We start from the raw sequence: 20274 nt of genomic DNA, 5'->3' as shown, positions 1-20274 counted from the left end.
CAGCCGACTGCGCTGACCTATTGCGCCACAGAGACTGCGCCTGTTTGATGTTTTATGAGCAGGACCTCGATCTTCAAGCCACAAGCATTTCCTTTATGGCTATAGTAAGTAAATAGTATGTGCTTTATACAAGTTATAATGTTTATTATGTTTATTTTTACAAATAGGACATACAGATAGAAACTGTTTTAGACAACAGAAATGTGAATTTGTTTTTCAGATTTTCCAGCCCCTGAAGTTGAACAGCAGAGCAGAGTGGCGCAGCGGAAGCGTGCTGGGCCCATAACCCAGAGGTTGATTGATCGAAGCCATCCTCTGCTAATTCCTATTAAGTCTATTTCCAGTCTGTTGATGTTTAACAACGCATCTGTGTCTGAAATGAAATGTCTCCACCTGCTGAAGAGTAAACTAAACGGCATGTCAAGTTTATTTCATCCATAAAAATGGAAACTACTCATACCTGCTGTAACACCCATAAAAAGGACCCAAAGGACAACGTCAAGGGTCCCCGGGATCCAAAGGACAATGCCACGGGTCCCAAGGACCCATAAGGCCAATGCCACGGGTACCTGGAACCCAAAGGACAACGTCAAGGTTCCCCGGGATCCAAAGGACAATGCCACGGGTCCCAAGGACCCATAAGGCCAATGCCACGGGTCCCCTGGTCCCGAAGGACAATGTAAAAGAAAGTTGATGTGTATATGCATTAATCAAAAAGAAAGTCGATGTGTATATGCATTAGTAAGTAGACCTTGTGGCGCAACAGCAAAAATATCAGAAAACATATAGATATTGCAGTATTCATAATCGATATTGCAATATCACATTTTGTCAATATCGTGCAGCCCTAGTGTGTGTGTGTGTGTGTGTGTGTGTGTGTGTCTGTGTGTGTCTGTGTGTGTGTGTGTGTGTGTGTGTGTCTGTGTGTCTGTGTGTCTGTGTGTGTATATGTGTGTTGGGAGATGGGCTGCTAAATGTCAAGGGCTGGGAGGAGATGGAGTAGAACAACGTGGTAGTTCAGTGTGTGTTCATATGTCTACGGTCATAACTGCCTCAGAGAGGCATGACAAACTATCATCACAGGTTTCATGTTTATAGCATTTACTGTGGCAGACATGTTGCAATTCTCCCACTGAAATGCATTGACTTTTTAGAGAAAACCAATGAACGGTGATTATAGCGCCCCCTAAAGGCCAAACTTCACCAAATTTGGTACAGAGCCCAAAGAAAAAGTGTATTTGCATCTTCTGATCACAGCACGTCTTACTGTACTGCTATTTGGAACATAACTGACAAAAAAGTTATTCATTTGCAAGAAGAATGTGAGAGAAGTGAATGTACTCCTTCCCCATCAAAATCCAGCTCTACAAAACAGAAACAGTTCAGTAAAAGTAGTTTTAGCTCTGCTGTAAAGTGGGACTTACCTCTCCAAAGGGTTGGATGGAAATGTACTGGAACTCTGTCAGTGTTCTAGTTCTGCTGTCAGTTCTCTTGTTGGGTTTGGATCTGATTTTTAAATAAAAACATTGATGGAATGGAACTAAGTGCATTTCCTTAGCTGTGTTTCTGTGTGTGCGTGCATGCATGTGTGTGCGAACATTGGCAACATGACAATATAAACTGTGTGTATGTGTGTCTGTGTGTGTGTTTCTGTGCGTGCCAACACTGGTGCTTCACATGCACAAGTAGCAACATGACAAAATGACGTTTGTGTGTGTGTGTGTGTGTGTGTGTGTGTGTGTGTGTCAGTGTTTCACTCCTCGTCCTTGTTTTCACAAAGGGGATTTGGAGTGATAAAAACAGGTTTAAACTAACTGTCCCTGTTTAAGGCTGTTGGGTGCTAACTCTAGTTGAAAGGTTGATCTTTTTCACCTTTGCTGTGGCTTAAAAACAGGTTCCACTGAGATTTGAACTCAGATCGCTGGATTTAGAGTCCAGAGTGCTAACCATTACACCATGGAACCTTTATAAGTAAAGCAAGGGTTTGCTGGGCAGTTTCTTTCATAATATCCACATGTGTGATATTAAATGCACACAACAATCACAACGCAAATTAAAAAGCAAAAATTACTGGCCAACCTAACCTTTTGTATTGTCCTTTGTGTCACAGGGACATGTTTAGTTTATGTGACCTTTTGTACTAGCCTACCGCTTTCATTTCATGTCAAATGCCATCATGACCTCATCCTTTGGGTCTTGGAGCCCCCCTTGTTTTATTTATAATGCCATCCCTGTTCGATGTCATCTTTTTACTACCCTTGAGGCCGCAGCCTCGCCATTCGGGTCCCTGGCATTCAGCAATAAAGATAAAAATTTTTGATCAACCCATATCAATTGCATGGTTAAAATAACATACTGGTTAAAGCCCCGCCCATTTCATGACAACCTAACCCACTTCCAGGTTAAATCCTGTCCACTTCCGGGTTTGGCCAGATACAGATACAGATAATTCATATGGTTAACAGATACAGATACAGCTGTACGTGCTAATCTTTATTAAACACTTCTTGACTTAACCTTCCACTTTTTTGCCTTTTTACGTACATAACTACAGCTCTTATTTAATACAGGACCAATGTCAGAGATCGTGCAGATCTTTCACCAGCTAAATACCAATTCCCATACCGGGAGCTGAACCAGGGCCACCTGGGTGAAAACCAGGGTTTTCCTTACTATCAAAAGTCTTTAAGAGCAGCAACCAAGACCTTTTGGACACCACTTAGGCCAAATGAATGTAAAATCAAACTAATTGAACGCTTTCTCAGATCTACTGATTGTAGTCTCCAGAGGACTCCTTAATAATGTATGTAAAGGTTATTTAGGCAGAATCCAGACTTCTAGACCATATGGGACTGACACGTTGAATAATAACAGTGATTTTATGAATACATCCATAGATATGCCAGGAACAGGGCAAATAAATACATATATCACTTGTTGATAAAATACTGCAAGAAGTCTGGTAGTCAGGATTCAGATTGTCACCTTTTCTCCACCACCATGTCTAGTTAAAGTTTAACAATGTTTGATCATTGAGACATATATTATGTCTATTTATTATCATTACATGAGTTAGGTTTGGGGAAATGCACATCAGGGCATAGGGTTAATACAGCTCTCATTTAATACAGGACCAATGACACAGATCTTGCCGCAGACCTTCATCGACTAGACATCGATTCCATACCGGGAGTTGAACCCGGGCCACCTGGGTTAAAACCAGGAATCCTAACCGCTAGACCACATGGGACTGACTACATATTAATAACAGGGAAATGATTTCATGAATCAATTCATAGGCTGGCTCGAAATAGGCCTTCTCTTAAACGTGAAGAAGCTTCTTAAAAAAGTTTTATCTTGAAGCTTTTGAGTGTTCTTTAGGTTTTTATCTGCTTTAACTATTACCGGACGGCAGGGGCACGGAGCAGAGCAGAGCGGCCGTTAGGGAGGAATCCTCCTCCGTGTTCAGCTCCATTTTGAACCTGTAAGCTCACTTTAAACTAGATGTTGAAAGTTGAAAGGTTGATCTTTTTCACCTGTGCTGTGGCTTAAAAACAGGCTCCACTGAGATTTGAACTCAGATTGCTGGATTCAGAGTCCAGAGTGCTAACCATTACACCATGGAACCTTTCAAAGTGTTGCTAGTGTTTGCTTGGCAGTTTCTTTCATAATATCCACGTGTGATATTGAAGGCACACAACAATCACAACAAATCAGAGAGCATTTAGGGGATATAGCTCAGTGGTAGAGCGCATGCTTTGCATGTATGAGGCCCCAGGGTTCAATCCCAGGCATCTCCAACAAATGTTGTCCTGACTGTAAGAGAGCTCGAAGAGCTCTTATTCCGATATGAAATAATGCAGCATGAATTAAAAAACAATAAATTGTATGTTTAACTTAACAAGTGTCTACCAACTCTGCACTTTACCCATGTCCTGCTTTACTCCTTTGACATTGAGCAAATTTGTATAGCACAGTGTGGTGGGTTGTAGTGACCTCCTTGTGTTCATGGTAATTAATGCAAAAATCAGTCTCAATGACCAGATGTGTTGCAAGATTTGCAGTCAACAGTGCATTGTCCAGCGATGGTGGTATAGTGGTGAGCATAGCTACCTTCCAAGCAAATGACCGGTGTTGGATTCCAAGCCATCGCAGTAGTTTCCTTTGAGTGATGTTACTTTTTAACTTTGATTTATACAATAGCAGTGCAAGCATTTTCCCATGGTTTGATTTCCAGCCACCACCAGGTTTTGAAGCCATATACAACATTAACATTACATATTCCCCCCAGGTCTTCTTCTCTTATTCCGTGTAACAAAAAAAAGTTTAAAAAATCTGAAAATCTTCAGGGGCTGTAGCTCAGTGATAGAGCACATTTTCAGTCTCAATGCCCAGATGTTGTTACAAGATTTTCAGTGACTATTGTGCTGTCCAGCAATGGTGGTATAGTGGTGAGCATAGGTGTCTTCTAAGCAGTTGACCTGGGATCAATTTCCAGCCATTGCAGTAGTTTTCATTGTTTGGTTACTTGCTTTATTTGTGAAGATTAGCCAGAAAGGTTACTTGCCCAATCTAATTTGATAAAATATTAGATCTCTGTATGATACAAATAAGGGAGCATATCTATCAATCAAGCTGCCTCCACGAGGATCCACAGACACAGCAGTGCACTACGATTTGCACTTTGCCCGTGTCTGGTAACGACTACTAACCACTTGAAAAGTTTATGAACATTTGTGCTAACAGATCTTTGCTTTTCAAGTTATTGTGGCCGAGTGGTTAAGGCGATCGACTAGAAATCCATTGGGTCTCACCGCGCAGGTTCGAATGGAGCATTTATTGTTGAGGAAAAAGTAGACTGACACTGAAGTATTGAGACAACAGTGACTGAAAATCTAAGTCAATCTACATATCGGTCTTCTTAAAGATCTAAATGATTTTCTCACCTCAGAGTCATCTGGAGCACGTAACGATTAGCTTCTGTCCCTCTGAACCCTGAGTGACAATCACTCTGCAGTGAATGAGATGCAGTTCCCCCCCCTCAGTCTAAACAAGACTATACTTTCAGGGATCATTTCTATGGGGCGCCGTTTGTAAAGCGGCTCGTGCTGAAAATAACAGCAACATTTTTCACATTTAGCTTTAATAATGTTAAAAAACTGGTATGAAATTTTTGAGGGTCACTTTCTTGCACATTTACAACAATATTTGTCAACTTGGAAATATTTTAATATTAAATCCAAATATTAAATGTTACACCTAAATGTTAAATGTTAATCTATATGCAAATCTAAATCTAATGTTAAATCTAAATCTAAATGTTAAATCTAAATCTAAATATTAAATCTAATCTAAATGTTAAATCTAAATCTAAATCTAAATTTAAATGTTTAAATCTAAATGTTACTGACTATGTAAGGACTACAAACCCCACGTTCACCAGAAATCTACTGGTTCTATGTAAGGACTACAAACCCCACGTTCACCAGAAATCTACTGGTTACTATGTAAGGACTACAAACCCCCGTTCACCAGAAATCTACTGGTTACTATGTAAGGACTACAAACCCCACGTTCACCAGAAATCTACTGGTTACTATGTAGGACTACAAACCCCCGTTCACCAAATCTACTGGTTACTATGTAGGACTACAAACCCCATGTTCACCAGAAATCTACTGGTTACTATGTAAGGACTACAAACCCCACGTTCACCAGAAAACTAGTTACTATGTAGGACTACAAACCCACGTTCACCAGAAATCTACTGGTTACTATGTAAGGACTACAAACCCCACGTTCACCAGAAATCTACTGGTTACTATGTAAGGACTACAAACCGAAGTTAAAACAAACCTGAAGCTGAAGAAACCCTAAACGTTAACGGAACAGATCCGCAGACCGAATTGACTGACGGAGCAGGAGAGAGCGAGAGAGAGAGAGAGAGAGAGAGAGAGAGGAGAGCGAGAGAGAGCGCATTTCTCCATGTTCTGTGTGTGTGTGATTGATCCGAGCGGGTTGTAGGGGGGGGGGGGGCGCTGTGATTATCACAGAACGCTGCGCGGCCAGTTGAGGAGTTTTATTCAATCCGAGCACGGATATTGACTCATATTACTCGGATAATACTTGTACTCGGCAAAAGTGCTTTATCCGTACCGGATACTCGTTTCAGCCGGATACTCGGATCACCCCTAATATTTATAAATCTAAAAGAAAGTTGATGTGTTTATGCATTAATCTAAAAGAAAGTTGATGTGTATATGCATTTATTAAAAAGAAAGTTTATGTCATAATGAATTGTGATGATAAATCAAAAAGAAAGTTGATCTGTATATGCATTAATATAAAAGAAAGTTAATATGTGTATGCATACATCTAAAATTAAGTTGATGTGTATATGCATTAATCTAAAAGAAAGATGATGTGTATATGCATTTATTTAAAAAAAGTTGATATCATAATGAATTGTAATGATGACATAATGAATGGGGATGATAAATCAAAAAGAAAGTTGATGTGTATATGCACTAATAAAAAAGAAATTTGATGTGTGTATGCATTAATATAAAAGAAAGTTAATATGTGTATGCATACATCTAAAATTAAGTTGATGTGTATATGCATTTATCAAAACGAAAGTTGATGCGTATATGCATTAGTCAAAAAGAAAGTTGATGTATGTATACAGTGCCTTGCGAAAGTATTCGGCCCCCTTGAACTTTTCAACCTTTTGACACATTTCAGGCTTCAAACATAAAGATATAAAAATTTTATTTTTTGTGAAGAATCACCAACAAGTGGGACACAATTGTGAAGTGGAACGAAATCTATTGGATATTTTAAACTTTTTTAGCAAATAAAAAACTGAAAAGTGATGCGTGCAAAATTATTCGGCCCTATAAGCCATATATCACAAAGGAGGTGAAAGCATGTAATAATAAAAAAAAGCTGGCCTTCAAAAGGCAGGAGGTGGCAGCTGCACAAAAGGATCTAAACAAGATGCTGAGGAAGGCCAGAGAAAACCACAGACAATCCATTGAACAGAACTTTTGCTCCTTGGACAAGAAAAAACTGTGGAATTCAATGAAACACATAACTAATATGAACCCTAAAAAAAACTCAGATTGTCACTGAATGACAGCGTCAGAGCTGATGAATTAAATGCCTTCTTTTTAAGATATGATGCACAGAATGACTGTTCTCTTGGGAAGGTCGAGCTTTTAGACTCCTTTAATGCCACTTCAGCTCAAATGATAATTGACACTTTGCAGGTACAGTTGATATTTAGCAAAGTTGGCAATAGAAATCTATAGGTCCAGATGTTGCCCTTACATGCGAGGTAATAAAGTGTTTTGAGAGAGTAATGCTGAACTTACTTAGACAGGAAGTAACTCTTTGTGTCGATCCTTTCCAGTACGCTTATAGTAAAGGGCGTAGTACTGTTGATGCCGTCATTACAGTGTCTCATTTAATAAGGAAGCACTTAGAAGATTCCGATGCCTATGCACGTGTTTTATTTGCTGATTTTAGTTCTGCTTTTGATACGGTCCGCCCTCATTTGCTAGTTCAGAGGCTTGTGGACATGAAAGTCAATCCTTTTATTATCAAATGGTTTTATTCTCTTTTAACAAATAGGTCACAACAAGTGAGGGTAAATGCTACACTCTCTAAGATAAAACATTGTAGTACAGGGTTACCTCAAGGAGCTGTTAGCTCACCTTTCTTGTTCACACTTTATACCAACGAGTGCAGACGTAGTGAGTCCAACAACTATGTCATAAAATTTTCTGATGACACAATTATTTTAAGTTTATTGCATGCTGGTGACTGCCCTTCTACTTATTACAGGGAGATTGACGTCTTTAAGAACTGGTGTGCGAGGAATCATCTCATCCTTAATAATACAAAAACAAAAGAGATGATATTTGATCCCAGAGAAGTGTGTGTCCATGACAATGTAATCATCGGGGATAGAGAAATTGAGCAAGTAACTTCTTATAAGTACTTGGGTATACAATTAGATAACCTACTAAAAGGAAATATTCATGTTGACTATCTGTGTGCCAAATTGGCGCAAAGACTGCATTTTCTCCGCAGATTGAGACTGGTAGGGGTGAGTACCAAGATCATGACTTCATTCTACAATTCTGTACTGGAAAGTCTGATCAGATATGGTATGGCATCCTGGTTTGGCACCCTTACCATCCAGTGCAAATCAAAAATTGAGAAACTAATAAAAACAGCAATGAAGGTTATGGGAAAGAAAGAGTATACTTCGCTTCAGACCATCTTTGAAAAAACAGTTGTCACCCAGGCTCAGAAAATCCTGAATGACCCCTCACATATTTTGCACTCAGAATATAATGTTTTACCTTCGGGGAAACGCTTTAGAGCTAGCAGATGGAAAAGTAATCGCTATGGGCTGTCTTTCGTTCCAACTTCCATAGCGCTCCTAAATAAACAATCTGCACGGAACAAAATAGCTTGAAGCACTTACGGCACTTTATTTAGTTATTTTTAATCATGGTCTAACTAGCTTAGTTCAATTTTTACTATTTGATCTTATGTGATTCTCTTATATAGTATTGTGGCGGTTGTATTTTGTTTGTCATATTGTTTTTCTTAGATGTGCTCTAGTGTAATTTATACAGAATTATCTGTTTTATCATTCTGTTTTTTATTGACTTGGTAATCAATTGACAGGGGAAGGTCATGATACTTGTGCATTGTCTGCAATGTAGGGTGGCTTGTATGTTGTATGTGTGTGAAAAAGTCTCTGTGTTTAATGTTGTTTACTGCAGCATAATGTAGTACTGATGCCCAAGACAAATTTCCCTCAGGAGACAATAAAGTTATCTTGATCTTGAGCTTGATCTTTACAATGTTGTTTATTTCTTTTATTACCACACACATTCATAGCAGAGCTGTCCCCCACCCCCCCCCCCCCCATGTTTATACTGATGATTGATTGTAAAATCAACAGAGAGAAGTTGTCTCCATCTGTGTTTTAACAGACACACCTGGGCCGAAGTTGGAAACCAGAATTAGCTTTAAATCCAGTTCTAATCTAGTCCTCACTAAATTTCAAATAATTTCCCTGGAGTTACCATTACAAAATTTACTCTAATTAAATTGGAACATACACAGACTTCTCACAAAATCACACTTGAATTCATATCTTGCTACTCGGTCAGAATCTTATCAACCTGGAGTCCAGTCTCTGTCAATATAAATAGGCTATATGTTTATATATGTTTTAGGCCTATTGGCAGACGGCCATTAAATGTAGGCAATGGCATATAAAGAATAAAGAATAAAGAGTCTTTTCTCCATGTCCACTGTAGTTTCTCAGTGTGCTCTCTAGGAACATCTGTCTGGTCCAGGGAGCTTTGTCATTCATAAGGCTACTTTTACTTTTATATTTTAATTATATTGCTAAGCCTGTACAGATGGAGGATAGATGAAATGTGTCAGTAATATAGGAGATTGTTGGCTGGAAGTATGGAGATACTAAATGCATTACTTAAAAAGGAGAAAACTAAAAATATTCTATGGTCATGTAAGTTTGTGTTTTCCAATAAAAAGATTGACTTGAGAATAATTACTGGTCTATAAGTGATGCTCAGAGGCCCGACATGGCCCTTCTATGTTCATGTTAGTATGTGTTTTCCAAAAAAATTTGACTCGAGAATAATTAATTAGTCTATAAATGATGCTCAGAGGCCCAACATGGCCCTCACCTTGTTCGCAATAGGTCAGCGCAGTCGGCTGTTAACTGAAAGGATGGTGGTTCAAGTCCACCCAGGGACGTTTGTTGCTTAAATAACCTGGAGTAAGCCAACCTGGGATTTATCATTCTGCAGGAGATATACAGCAGCCCAAAGATAACCCAAGTGGCCTTACCTTTATCTGAAAGTACAGTTCTGAAAACCATGTACTGTACATATTAATCTTTACGGTCATTGGTATGCAGGTCACTTGATGTAATAAAGCAAATACATAAGGCCAGACAGAGACAAAAAGTGAGAGAAAAGAAAAAGAGACTAGCTGTCTAAAGGATAACCAGTTGAGATTTTGTGCGTCTTTGAGAACTGTAAGTCATATAACTGATGTTGTCAGTTCATTTAAACTAATGAGGAAGAATTTGACAAATCAAAACAAGTCCAGGAACTTAGTCTTTCAAAGTCACACCTGTAGTGTCAAGTCCTGACCATTCCCTGGCCGGGAATCGAACCCTGGCCGCGGCGGTGAGAGCGCCAAATCCTAGCCACTAGACCATCAGGGAGTCATCTTTCAATTTATCTTTGTAGATGTGAGTTTTCTTTTCACTTACTGGAATGACTCATATTGTTTTAGGCGAGGAATGGCGCCTGGCTAGAGCTTCAGAAGGAACGACATGACAGATTACACATCTGTCACATAGTCAGTTTGTATTCTTAAATACCAAGTCTCTTGCTGTTCCTTGACTAGTTGGCCACCCCTGCTTTGCATCGCTCCAGGTATGTAGAAAAAAAATCTGTTATGCACCTTCGCATTGCGCTAAAATGTCAAAATTTGGACTGAATCCAACAATAACATTACTTGACACTCACATACATTGGTTTTCAGTTAAAATGTTGGTTGGGTTTAGTTACTGCTTGAAAAAATGAAAAAAATTTTATTGAGATGGAGGCAGATGAAGTGTTATGACCCATCAATGATGACAAAAGGATACATCCACTGTCGGGGTCTAATTTAAAGGAAATGGTACTCTTTAAAACGTTAAACTAATGAGAAGAATTTGACAAATCAACCAAAAACTTGCTCTTTTAAATCTGTATCTGTCAAGTCCTGACCATTCCCTGACCGGGAATTGAAACCCCGGCCGCGGCGGTGAGGGCGCCAAATCCTAGCCATTAGACCATCAGGGAGTTACATCTATCAAATTTAATTTAACATATGTTGGTTATACTGTTTAGGCAAGAAAGAGAATGGCGCATGGTTAGAGATTTAGAAGGCAGTGGTGCAAAATGCAAAACTGCCTGTTTCGATTTAATTACATGGTAATAATACAAAAACAGAGGGTAGTGATTACTTGGAAATGCTTCCGGTAGTTTCTGAAATAAAAACCCTGAATCAGTGGTGGAAAATGCAAAACTGCCTGTTTCAATTTTATACATGGTAATATTAGAATAACAGAGGTGCAGAGATTAGAGGGCAGAGATCACCTGGAAATACTTACCATGAAATAGTCTTGTCCTTCACGTACGTAACGCTGTACAATCTGACCAGCAGCTAAACACCTTCCACCATCAAGCACTGGCGACGGGATCCTTGTAACACGTGTATTTGAGTAACAAAGGGAAACTGGGAGAAAACACAATGACCAGTTACTTAGATAGTAATGAGTCACAGATATTAAACAAAGATAATTGTAAAAAAACAATATAACTACACAACAGGCTAGCAAAATGTAAGATGAAATAAAGAAACACGTAATGTATTGTTATACAGTGTACGTAGTATAACCTATGTTGGGTATCTAAATAAACTAAGATATACTTACATGTGGCATTACCAAGATAAAAGTGGCAAACTAGCTTACTGACGTATACCGTCAGTTAGGGCTGAACAATATTGTGTTTTAGCATTGACATCGCGATGTGCGCATGCGCGAAAGTCACATTGCAGGACGTTACGATGTTGACGTTAATACTTTTTTGCGCTTGATAGAAAAGTAACCTTTCACCGTTTCTCCTTTACATGATTATTACCATCCGACCATTCCCCTTTAAGACAGGTAGCATGTGGGCAACGTATGTATGTGACGTAGTCCGATGGGGTTGGTATGGGAAGTGAGGCTCTCTGTGTGTAGAAAAGTAGCCTACCGTTGGCAACAGCTGCCTCTGACACAGTGATGTCATAGTATTGATGGGTAGTGAGTGACGCTACAGTAGTGGGGTTTTATGTTCTCTCAAATACAACTAAACCCCCTGATTAAGGCAACCTAATCACAACGTCTCCCGGCCATTTCCCCCATTTCCCACCGCAGAAAGCTGCAACCAGTCAGGCTAAAGCTAATATAATTAGCTTAAAGAAACAAGCAGAAAGCTGCTACCAGCCAGGCTAAAGCTAAAATAGTTAGCTTAAAGAAACAACCAGAAAGGCGCTACCAGCCAGGCTAAAGCTAAAATAGTTAGCTTAAAGAAACAAGCAGAAAGCTGCTACCAGACGGTCTAAAGCTAATATAGTTAGCTTAAAGAAACCAGCAGAAAGCTGCTACCAGCCGGTCTAAAGCTAATATAGTTAGCTTAAAGAAACAAGCAGAAAGCTGCTACCAGCCAGGCTAAAGCTAATACAACTAGCCCAAAGAAAACAAGAGGCATGCAGGTCTGGTCAGTTTATCAAAACTACGAGCTGGCCTCGCTAGTCGACCACAACCTGAAATTTAGAGGAAGCAACATGCAGTCACTGTCATTCACGTTAACCTGGATTGATTATTATATGAATACAATGGTGTCATGCTAGTCAACCAGAGTATTTCTACCTAATTTCCCTCTCCAAAATCACTTCAGAAGAGTAATGTTAGTCACAGCGCTTACTTGCTTTGGTGTTTGTAAAGCAATAAAGTTCAACAAAGAATATGAAGGTAAATATGGTGCAAATGTGAGAGCGCGTAGATGTGATGTGAGCACTTAGAGAATATGATTTGAGAGCTTGTAGAAAAAAATTCTCTACTTGTACTTTATTCATTTTTTCTTCACTTCAGTCACTTTTCCACAGCGGCGAGTCTGCACCCTCGACTTTGCAACACTTCTTGCGATACATTTGGTGCAAAACTAAGTTGTACCTGTGGACTTAGTCTGTGGAGCTCTGAGCCAACAGGATGGGGGGGGGGGGGGGGGCAGCAGGGTTTTATCCTCAGATGAGGGACAACTCTCGCTAGAAATCTCCGCTGCCGACCTCAACGGGATCTGATCTCCAGCGGGACATGGAAAGCTCCAGACCCGATAGCAGCGGCGCAACCCCCCGGGAGCCCACCGCCAGTGTGGTGGAATAGCAAGCTAGCGTTAGCAAACTAACCAACCAGCCTGCTTAAAAAAATAAAAATGTAATTTAAAAGGCACGCATTATACCCATTGATGGCGGTCCGTCCGTGGCTGCAAGACCTGGAGTCACCGCCAGTGTTCAGTTTGACTGTTTAAAGTGTTAGGATAATTAAATGTATTTATTTATAAGCGGGGTTAGTTTTCCAACGCTAGCTTGCTATTCCACCAACATAGTGGTGACGGTCTGAAGCTATCCATTCCGTCAGCAGCTGCAGGACCTGGAGCTCACCGCCAGTGTTTCAGTTTGACTGTTAAAAAGTTTGAGATAATTAAAATATTTGTTTGGAAGCAGGCTGGCTGCTAGTTAGCCAATGCTAGCTTCCATGCTACATAAATAAGCCGGACAGAGTTGTCCCTCACAGAAAAAAAACACAGGTAAAATTAAAAAACACTGCATAAGCTTTGCTACTGTGTGTTTATTTAAATAGGACACCTACATGTAGGGTGACGAGATTGCAATATAAGCCTGTATATTAATAGTAGGAGTATCCATATGTCAAGGGTGTATATTAGGCGGTGCAGTACAGCCCGATCCAGCAGAGGAGAGTTCTAGCCCAACCAGGCTCCTCTCTTTACATTGTAAGCCTCACTGGGTGTCCAAACTAAAATGATAAGAGGCAACTTGGTAGACTCCTTACTGATGTTTATAGCTGTACTCACAATGCCCTTTTTTTTTAAAACACCAGCCAATCACAAGTCTTACATGTGAATAATCAATGTGTGAGTAATAAGGGAGCTCAAATAAAAGAAAAGTTGCAGCAGGGTCTACCAAATGTTTAACTTTACAAGCCGTAAGATGTTGGAACTTGGTTGCCACAGGTTCCCAAATCTCCCCTCAAAATGTCAATCACAGACACTGAAGCGTGCTGGGCCCATAACCCAGAGGTTGAGGATTGAAGCATCCTCTTCTAATTCCTGTGCTTTGTATCAGTATCAAGTCTATTTCCAGTCTGTTGATGGTTAACAAAGCATCTGATGTTGCAAGTGTCTCCACCTGCTGAAGAGTAAACTTAATGGCATGTTGAGATTATTTCATCCATAAAAAAAGAAACTACAGTGCTCATACTCCTTATTCCCGCTGTAACACCCATAAAAACTGGAGTGTAATACAGTAAATATACTACACTACAGGTAATAAATACTGTAAATAGAAACTGTAAAACATGTACGTTTAAAGTGCTTTCTACCAGTCAGATTAAACAGGAGGTAATATCTGTTGCAGCTCTTTTAAAGACTCTACCATAATACCTGCTGGAGATGCCAGGTCCTCATACATGTAAAGCATGAGCTCTACCACTGAGCTACATCCCCTGAAGATTTTGAAAATCTTTTGACTTTTTTCTGAGATAGACTCAGACTTATCTTTATTAATCCTTTTGGGATGACTCCCGCAAGGAAATTGAAATATGCGGTGGCTTGAAATGAAACCTGGGCAAAATGCTTGCACTGCTATGGTATAAATCATAGTTGAAAAGTAACACACCTGTTGCCTTTCTGCTGGACAATACAACGTTCACTGCAAATATTGTAAGACAGATTGATAAGAAATACATTGGTGGAGACTGGTGGCTTCCAGTACCTATGAGATAACACAATATTGTTTATGAAGGCACATCTGCGATGTGGTATACTCTGATGTGTCATTGGTTTGCTACCATTCTTAAAAAAAGCACTCGTTGTTCGGCAGGATTCGAACCTGCGCGGGGAGACCCCAATGGATTTCAAGTCCATCGCCTTAACCAACTCGGCCACAACAACGTAATAAGCAGTGCTAGGACTGTTTGCAGAAATGTTCATGTAGCACCTCAACACACCATATAATGCCTAAGCTGCACTTGCAAAATAGCAGGGTGTTCAAATACTATTTTCCTCACTGTAAGATCTATGCATTGTGTATGGTAGCCATTACAATGTTATTTATTTATTTTATTACCACACACACAGCCTTAGCAGAGCTAAGTTTCAAATAATTTCACAGGAGTTATTATTATTTTGATCATCAATACCAAATTGAATCTAATTGGATGGGAACATACACAGATTTCTCACAAAATACTCAATTCATATCTTTCTACTCGGTCAGAATCTTATTAACCTGGAGTCCCAGTCTCTGTCACAGAAATAAGTATATGTTTTATATATGTTTTAGGCCTATTGGCAGACGGCCATTTAAAATGTAGGCAATGGCAAATAAAGAATAAAGAATAAAGAATAAAGAGCCTTTCTCAATGTCCACTGAAGTTTCTCAGCGTGCTCTCTAGTAACATCAGCAAGGCTACTTTTACTTTCATACTTTAAGTAAATTTCAAGCCTGTACTTTGTTACTTGTATTGAGTAAAGAAGTTAAATCAGTACTTCTACTTTTACCAGAGTATTTGTTAACACAAATAAGTCTACTTCTACTTGAGTACGGGAAGTGAGTACTTTGAACACGTAACTTCATCCGTCTTTGCTGTTGCATGCGATAACAAATAGCTACATTTGTGTAAAGTAATCAACAGGCTTTATGCCCGGTTGAGTAGGGAGGGAAATGTAATGCATACCCTACGTTTTATCTTCTTCTAATATTATCATGAAACGAGGAAGCGATATAGAGCCTAGTAAACAAAAAGTGGGAAAAACAGCAGTGAGAGAAACAAATCAAGGGACTGGAGAGCAGGAAGAGGGAGAGCCAGAGGAGTTTGGGAGTTTGGAGAGAGGGCGTGTGATGAAAGTGAGGCTTCTGACACAGAGAGGGATATTCCAGAAGGTGAGGAAGATGAAGAAGAGGCGTGTGAGGAGGAGAAGAAGAGGGTGAGGAGGAAGAAAAATAAATGGGACAGAGAGAGGAACAGCCAGAGGGACAGCAAGTGGATCCATGTGGATGCAAGTACTGCACCATCAGGTTTGTGATGAAAGAAGGTTCTTACTATTTTCAAAGCAGTGCAATTACACTTTCATTGTAGGTTGCTGTGTGGCCTTTAAATTGTGCTTTCTGTTGTCAAATTCTTTTTTTGTCAATGCGGCTAATTTTACATGCAGGTATACATGCATACAGGGTGTGCATGCGTTTAGGAACCCATGCTGAAGTGACCAAAAAGAGAAATTACAAAAAATCATCTTTTGGAAATTGAGCTATTGCCTTAATTTAATAAAAAGGAAAAATCCAACCTTTAAGGACATCAAATGCGTTGTCCAGTGATGGTGGTATAGTGGTGAGCATAGCTGCCTCCAAGCAGTTGACATGGGATCAATTTCCAGCCATTGCAGTAGTTTTCATTGTGTGGTTACTTGCTTTATTTGTCAAGAAGTAGCCAGAAAGGTTACTTGCCCAACCCGATTTGATAAAAATAGTAGATCTCTGTTATGGTACAAATAAGGAGAAATATCAACCAATAAGCTGCCTCCATGAGGATCCACAGACACGGCAGGGCATACAATTTGTTCTTTGCCCGTGTCTGGTAACTACTCTAACTAATTGAAAAGATTATGAACATTTGTCCAAACAGGTGTAGCTCTGCTTTTTGTATTATCTCATAGGTACTGGAAGCAACCCATCTCCACCAATGTATCTCTTAGCATTTATTTTCAGTCTCAATGCCCAGATGTGTGTTACAAGATTTGCAGTGAACTTTGTATTGTCCAGAAGAAAGGCAACAGGTGTGTACTTTTTGATTATGATTTATACCATAGCAGGGAAATCATTTTGGCCCAGGTTAGATTTCAAGCCACAACAGTTGCATTTACAGGTTGAAGCCATATACAAACATTACTTATTAACATTATTATTACATGTTTTACCCAGTTTTCTTCTTTTATTCTGTAATATTTCAATTTCTTTGCGGTAAGTCATCCCAAAAGGATTAATAAAGATAAGTCTAAGTCTATCTCAGAAAAAAGTCAACAAATCTGAAAATCTTCAGGGTATGTAGCTCAGTGGTAGAGCTCCTGCTTACATGTTACCCTAAGTTCAAACAGCAGAGCAGAACAGCACAGTGGAAGCGTGCTGGGCCCATAACCCCAGAGGTCAATGGATCAAAAACTATTCTCTACTAAATCCTATAGAGAGGAGGGTTCCTTGAACTTCCCTGCAGTATAGCAACCCCTGCCAACCTATTACTGCCAAATGAAAACTACGCATCTCTCCCATGGACTCCTCCAAAAGACGCGTCTCCTTCTGAAGCATGAGTTTCTTGAATAAAGTAAAGATGGGCTTGTTCGAGATGAACTGCCCTAACCTGTAAAGTAGAGAGCAGGCGGGCAGCGGGGGGCGGTGACAAAAAGCTGCGGTAAAGTCGGACAGTTTCCAGCCGATTCAGCCGCCTTCAGGCTGGACAGGAAGTGACAAAAACACTGTGGTGCGATTCCAATTTAATAAAATATAAAGACCCACATACCAGCTGGTACACAGTCTCCAGTGTTTTAATTATGACAGAGTAGCTGGCAAAGTGTTCTACATGCGATCTGTTGCTGATTTAATGAACAACACACTGTAGATGGTCCGTGATCTGATCAGATTTAGTCTGTCTGACTTCTAAACGTAAAACTATCAGCCACACAACATGTGTTCTGGACAGAATAAGTCTTTAATCAGACAAATAGTAATTAAAATCCCTCCGATTCAAAAAACGATAAAAAAAGTTTATAAAAACGTCATCATGTTGTAAACCAATCAGCTGTTAACTCAGCTGAGAAGCCGGCGTTCCCAGCATGCTCTGGGTCCGCCTGGCTCTTGCAGTCGGTGAAAAGCAACTGCGCCGCCTGCGTCTCAGAACTGCGGCCCGCCTTGCTCTCGTGAGATTTCCGTTGCCCAAGTGTGTGCATGACGTCAGAGCAAGTCGGGATCAAGTTGGACACAAATCTAACCGGCATGCAACGGGCGCCGATCGCCGGTGATCGATTCTGCGCAGACCTGGCTCATCTCGAACGAGCCTAACGAGTTTGCTGAGATCGAGTATGGTCAGTGACTGCACAACGACGTTGATTGGTGAAACCCAGTCACGTGGTAGAGCCTTCAGCGGAAGACTCTCTCTCTATAGCTCTCTCTGGAGCTGCTTGACAAAGATGTTGGATGGTTGGAACCCTGGTCACTAGCTCATTGTAATCTTGCATGACAGGCAATCCTGTAGGAGGCGGTAGCTTAGTGGTTTTAAAGCACCTGTCTTGTAAACAGGAGATCCTGGGTCCAAATCCAGCAGTGCCTAATTATCAGTTAATGTTTATGTTATCTGCATACAAAGAGTGTATATATTGTCATTGTTTTTGCTATAGTGCTTAACAAGCATTATATAATTTTGCCAATTGTGGCGTGTTGATGGGCAATAATATCTAAAGTGAAATGGATTGGACCATTTTTTAATGCTTTTAAACCGTTGTTGGGGCTGAACGTGGCCCAGGTGTACACCAGTCCCTGTGACATCACTGTTGGGTGGGGTTTCAGGTGCATGTGATGCTGACTGAGGTCAGAGGTGAAATGAACATGAACTTTACTGGCCTAGGCACTTGGGCGCTGACTGGGTGATTTTAACGTTTCGATGCTGCTGTAATAAAAATTAATACATTTATATTGATATTAGTTGACTATATTAGGATATGAAACTGAAGGAAGAATCTATATGCCTTGCATTTGGATGCTTTGCTGTTGTTTAGATAGGGCTACATTCACATAAAGTATCCCAAACTGCACTCTGTTCAGTTGTTTACAACAAGTTCCTCGTAGCTGCTAATCCAAGTTTATCCCCAGAGGAGATGATGACACACCAACAGAGGTAATCTCTCGGCAACAACAAGGGTGCTGCTGGGATGAGCACAGGATCTCCTGTTTACAAGACACGGCACTTTAACCAATAAGCCACAGCACTCCACGAGTACCAACCATGTTAAGTCTTAATTTGTTTGGTGCAGAGACTACCTCTGTTTGCGTGTCATCATCATGTCAACCCAACTCCCGTTATGATACCTGGTAGCAAATGAAAAGGCATGTTACATTACACAGAAACACCAATAACATGCCCACAATGGTTATATTTGCTGATAACTAATGAAATTAATTAATAAATGCGCTACTTTGGCTCACTACAGTTCTGTGTCAGTCAACTGCTCAATTCATTCACCACAGAGTGAACTTTAACCAACTAAGCCACAGCACCTCTGGGATGAACACGGCTGCACGGCTATATTGGAGGCAAGGGTGTAAAACAACTAAACCCTGAACAGAGTACAGTGGAGTATTGTGCACTTTGGATACTTTAAGTGAATGTAGCCATGTCTAAACAACAGAAAAATATCCAAGATGCAAAGGCTATAGGGAAGGATGATATTTTGAGAATTACAGTTTATTGGCGGTTGACCTCAACTGAGGAGGTAATAGAGCGGGGGAAGGTGATTTTCCTTCAGTTGCATATCCCGATATAGTCAACAATATCAAATAATTAATATCAATTTCATTCCCAGAAGCATCGAAGACGTTAAAAATCCGGCAGTCAGCGCCAAAGGCCTTGGGCCGGTAAAGTTCATGTTTATTTCACCTCTGACCTCAGTCAGCATCACAGCCTGAAACCTCAACCAACAGTGATGTCACAGGGTAAGGTGTACACCTGGGCCACATTCAGCCCCAACAACAAGGTTAAAAGCATTAAAAAAGGGCTCCAATCCATTCCCTTAGATATTTATTGCCCATCAACAGGCCACAACTGGGCAAAATTAAATTATGGTTGTTAAGCACTTTAGCAAAAATAAATAACAAATATTTTTGTTTTAGTGCAGATAAAATAAATATTAACTGATAATGAGACACTTCTGGGATTTGGACCCCGGATCTTCATTAAGTGATAACTAGGTACTGTTGGGATTTGGACCCAGGATCTGTTTACAAGGCATGCGCTTCAACCAAAGCTATAGCACCTTCTACAGATAAGCCTGTCTTGCAAGAATACAATGAGCTAATGAACAGGGTTGCTTCCATCCATCCATCATTGTCCAGCCGCTCCAGTAGGGGACCCCTACAAACTCCGGCAATGATGAAAACAGTGCTGAACGTGTCCTTGAGCGACGCCTCAGGAATCACTGTTGATAGGCAGGCCCTACCGAGAACAACAGAGTCTTATGCAAGGACCTTGAGAGATGAGAGACCTTTCCCATCATGCATTTCTTGGAAAGCCATGGAAAGCTTAAAACACAGGTCCTAGTTTAGTCCTCCTCAACAGTC

The 20274-nt window shown here is 40.2% G+C and overlaps 1 non-coding gene across 1 annotated transcript; it reads right to left on the bottom strand.

Annotated features, from left to right (window-relative positions):
* Positions 1 to 14762: 14762 nt before the first annotated feature.
* On the bottom strand, positions 14763 to 14846 carry trnas-uga (transfer RNA serine (anticodon UGA)). Its single transcript has one exon. It is a non-coding gene; the product is annotated as a tRNA-Ser (tRNA).
* Between the last annotated feature and the right edge of the window lie 5428 nt (positions 14847 to 20274).

Source organism: Etheostoma spectabile, unplaced genomic scaffold, assembly GCF_008692095.1.
Source record: "Etheostoma spectabile isolate EspeVRDwgs_2016 unplaced genomic scaffold, UIUC_Espe_1.0 scaffold00018990, whole genome shotgun sequence".
In the NCBI taxonomy this organism is placed as follows: domain Eukaryota; kingdom Metazoa; phylum Chordata; class Actinopteri; order Perciformes; family Percidae; genus Etheostoma; species Etheostoma spectabile.
Note: the sequence above shows the minus strand (reverse complement) of the source record. Positions and strands in the feature narration are given on the sequence as shown.